At 58.6% G+C, this 4,726-nt stretch overlaps 1 pseudogene; it reads right to left on the bottom strand.

The window, feature by feature from the left end:
• Positions 1 to 695: 695 nt before the first annotated feature.
• LOC144309407 (testis-specific Y-encoded protein 3-like) lies at positions 696 to 2,714 on the bottom strand (annotated as a pseudogene).
• Positions 2,715 to 4,726: the final 2,012 nt, after the last annotated feature.

Here is a 4,726-nt window from a genome sequence, read left to right as displayed (position 1 = left end):
CACACGATCTTGTGTTTCGAACTTTTAATGAAATTTCCTGGAGCCCCATCATCTGTCTGATGTGTCAGCACCACCCCATTGTCCTCAGCGATCTCCTATGCAGGAGAGCCATGTTGACCACTGTTTGCAACAGCTGTGGACAAGTGTGCCGTCGCCTCATATTCATCTCAGCATCTTGAAGCTCCCTGGCAGGGACAGAAATACCCAGGGTCTCATGTACACGCAGGGACACAGACAGCCAGGCGGCCATGACACAAGTCTGTATGGTCTCTGGGCCAAGGGGCCGACGCACGAGTGATTCTTGGCCTGGCTCCAATGGCTATGATTCTCCTGGCCCCCGCAGCACCCCCTAGGAGCGTGGAGGGTTCTGCCTTTAGGTTTCCTCCACGCACGCACCCACGGAATTCAAACTCGTGCTCCTTAATGTCGGCATGCTGGCCAGGGTTCTCTGTGTGCCTTTTAGGCGGTGGTGGGGACGCCAGTGGAGACTAAAGGGATCGCTGCAGTGATTCCACCCCAGCCTAGTGCCTTGTTGCAAAGTTTCACCTATGCATGGTGTCAGGGGTGGCCAGGGACACCTTCGCCATGCCCACAAGTCTGGTGGTACTCGGGCATCAGAGGACGGGGTTCAGGGCCCCACCAGGACCATTCGCACAGGTGGTGCAGCTCAGCTGGCTTTGCTTCTCTGGCACGGCTCATTCCCAATGCCAGAGCCCTTTCCCAATGCCTTGAGCTTTCCCAGGCATGAGCCGTTTGGCACGGCCCTTCCCCAGCCTCCCTGGTTCAGGGGGATGATGCCAATTTGACCTGTGGTCACTCCCTGTCAGGGCCACCCACAGCCTCAGTGTGTCATCAAAGTCACCCGAGACCCCCCATTTCGACACCCGCACCCTCGGGTGCTCACCTCTCCTCCTGTGGCTTCCCTCTCCCAGTGCCTTCTTCCTCTCATAGTACTTGAGGACATTGGGCCACAGGTCATCCATGATGATCTGGCAGGAAAGAGAGAGCAGGACTCGCATCCCCACCCGTAGCAGCTGGGGGACCCAGCGAGCTCACTGACCCAGTCTGTCACAGGGCCCCACCTCAGCGATCCTGCCTGACCCGGCAAGGTTGTGGCCAGAGAACCAGTTGAAGAAGTTAAGGCCGTTGTCGTGGTGCTGGCGGCGGTAGGCTTCCCATTCGTTCATAGTGCTGGGACCACTGGATGGGAGTGGAGTGCGACACTCTGTAGCCTGCAGGGCAACCGGCACGTGAGACAGTGCTGCACAGTGAACCCGCTTCCACCGTCCACCCGCCGCTTCCAGGCAGGCCTGCAGGCCGGCAGGCAGGCAGGCAGGCCGGCAGGCAGTCATGCCGAGCTGTCTTACCAGCAGCACTGATGACATACTCCTTCACGAGGACTTCATTCTGGAAGTAGGAGTTCCTGCCAAAGAACAGCAGGATCCTGCGGCAAGCACTGGGAAAGGTGACTTCCTGCACCTGCCGACAAGTGGGGGACACAGGGACGGGGTTGGGGGTTCCCGGGGAGTGTGGTGACACCTCTATTCTGAGGCCTCCCCCTTGCAGCCTCAGCTCACGAATCACGTGTCCTAGCCCCTCGCCTCCTGTCCCAGGACCCTCTTCGTGCCCTGGGCCAGACCTTCAGGTTCGTCATGAAGGGAAGCATGCACAGATCTTGCTCACTGATCACGGCTGACAGCTGGGGGTGGTTCCCAAACTGTTTTAGGTCAAGGACACTTCTGGGGCTGAAGATGCGAGAGCTAGAACAACACCGCAGGCCCGCACAGCAGCATGGCCCTGGCGCCCCGTCCTCCCGCCAGCTCCCAGGCCATCTGCACAGGCTGCACTGAGCATGGCCCACTGGGCCTCGGGCTGCTGCCCATGTGCGTGCTTCCATGGGACGGGAGCTGTGTGTCCCGAGACATGCCCCTCCCCGCACCCTGTCCACTGCACATGCCTGTGGGCCTATGACAAGGAACAGTGGGCTGCTCCCGGGACAGCACACATCCCTGGCTCTGGACGACCAGGTCAGAGGGGGGCACACGCAGCCCCCTGGCTGCAGCAGTGTGCCTAGGCGAAAAGGGGCTTTGCGGTAGCTGTGGTCAGTGCAGAGACCCTGCTGCCACTCCCACGTGTGACCCGGACCACATGTCATCCCACGCACTTGACACTCGCTGCCTCTGGGGATGATCCAGCCCAGGAGAAGCCCATCCTCAAGCGGGCTCCCAAGGCTGTGGCGATCACCGGGGCATGAGCATTGTCACGACTCCCACCCCAGGACGGGTGGGGAGCGTTCACCAATGCTGTCCGAGGGATGCCCATACCCCACAGCGTCCCTGCCCTCCTCACATCCCAGTTGGCACAGACCCCCCACCCCCAGCCCCCCACGTCCCCCCCACCCCCATCACCTTGGGGTCCTTACTCCACAGCAGCAAGGATACAGCCTTGGCCCAGAAGCCACGGATGCCCTGCATGTGAGCGCTTCGCTGTTGCAGGCAATGGCGCCTTCTCTGACCCAGCCTGATCTGGAACATAACAAAGGATTGCCTGCCTCTTCCATTGGTGGGCTCCATGTCTGCCCGAAGTGCCTCGAGAGCCTCCAGCAGGCACTCCAATGGACTCAGCCCTGCCTCTGGATGCTCTGACCCTTGCTGCTTGTCTTGCAGCTCACTGGTGTCTTCCTCTTCCTGGCCCTCCTCCATGGCCTCCTCCATCTTATGTTCCTCTTCCTGAAGATTAGCCTCCTATTCAAGCATGTACTCTGTCTCAGACATGACGAGCTCCTCCTCAGCCTCCCCCTGTTCCTCGTGAGCCATCACCACATCCTCCTCGTCGTCCTGCTTGGATTCATCGTCCACCTCAGGCCTGTCATCTTCAGTCTCCTTGTCATCGTCAGTCCCGGTCTCCTCATCAGATTCCTCGTTGTCAGTCTTCTTCTCATCAGCCTCCTCGTAGTCCGCTTCAAACTGCGCCCCCTCCTCAGATTCCTCCCCCGAGTCCTCCTCATGCTCACACTCCTCCTCCTCCCCCACCGCCTGAGACTCCCCCTCCCTCTGCCTCTCTTCCTCTGCCTCCTCACGGTTGTCAGCCGCCGCCCCTTCTATGACCTCAACCACCACCATGGTGTCTTCCACCGCCAGCACCAACTCCACAAGCAGCAGGGCCTGCTCGGTCTCCCTCCTGGCCCTGGCTTCATGCACACGCTCCTCCATGGTCCCAACACCTAGGGACTGCAGCGTCCCCTCATCCCTCGGGTGCCTACGTCCCCACGGGCCCCGGCTGCCTGAATTCTCCATTCCAGCATGAAACAGGGCCAGGATGCCGGGGCAAGCCCAGCTTCCCTGGACCCTGTCTCGCTCTCCATGGGGCCCCGGCCCGGTTCCCAACGCCCCCCCGCCACGGGCCTGTAGGGAGCTGGGCCGCTGTGAGGGAAGGCACTGGAGGTCCGAGTCTGCGAGTCCCCGCAATGGCCCAGCTCGTGGCAAGCGGAAATACGCCCCCTTAGGGCCGCCGCCAGGAGGCGCGGGCAAGGAGGTGGCCAGGCGCAGAGAGGCTCCTGGCCTGCCGCCTGCTGCCAGACACCTGTGCCCTGACTCACCTGTGCCCTGCTGCCAGACACCTGTGCCCCTGGAGTTACGTCCTGGATCTTGGCCCCAAGGAAGGCCCTGCCAATCAGGGGCAAGGCAGTGGAAGGGGCTCTGGGAGACCGAACAGCCGCCTCGGCGGAGGTCGGGTCGGTGTCCTCCAGCCCCCGTCCATGTCTCTGGCCATTTTCCTGGCTGACATCTGCCAGACGATGCCCAGGAGATCCCCGAGAGCATGCCGCTCACTGCGTCCTGTGGCACCACCTGCTGGCACCAGAGCGTTTACATCCAGGAGGTCCTTTGAGGATGTGAAGAGCCAGAAAGATTGTCACTCCCACTTTGCAGTTAAGAAGGAGAGCCGAAAACAAAATCTTTGAATTCATAATTTTTCACTAACTCGTAAGGGATTTGAGGTTGCAGGGCAACCACGCACGCATCCTAAAGCCTGAGGAAAAGACGGGAGCTCTGGCTCACTTGGAGAGGACACAGGCAGAAGATAGTGACTAGAATTCATTCAGGGTAGTGTTCACTTGCAAGACAGTGAATCCCATGATGACCACAAAACCTGGGGAAGTCTGAAACATCTTGAGGGCTTTTCTCGCATCGACCTTACAAGATGCATCACAGAGAGGATTAGAGAGAGTGCTTGCTGTGGAAAGTTCCCTTGATGGTACACACCAGGAGCAAAGGAACAGCAGCCACCACGAGAGGAGCCGGAGCAAGGCTCAGATCATGACCCCTATTATCCATATTGAATAACATCCTTCATGTCTGGGCCGAAAGATAAATAGCACACTGAAACTTAGGGCATTGGTGAAAATGTGTTGTTGGAGAAAAGGAACAGATTTTGTAAAAAAATCTATTCAGGGGGAGGGACAGGCATGAGTGCCATTGTCAGATCTACAGTTGGAGGAAGAATCAGGAGACTTCTCAGTCCAGAGCCTTGAGAGCTGACCATGCTGTCTGCCTGGGAGACACAGAGCAGGGTATGATGTGATCAATTTCCCATCCCTGGTGTTTTTGCCCCAAAAGAGAGCTTAACTCCTGTCTACTCATGAGAAAGCATCAGATAAAAGTGAACTGAGAGACATTCTATAATATAGGTTACTAGTATCCTTCAAAATTGTCAACATCTTGAACAA

This window comes from Canis aureus, chromosome Y (assembly GCF_053574225.1).
Source record: "Canis aureus isolate CA01 chromosome Y, VMU_Caureus_v.1.0, whole genome shotgun sequence".
NCBI lineage: Eukaryota > Metazoa > Chordata > Mammalia > Carnivora > Canidae > Canis > Canis aureus.
This window is presented reverse-complemented; position numbering and strand designations above follow the sequence as displayed.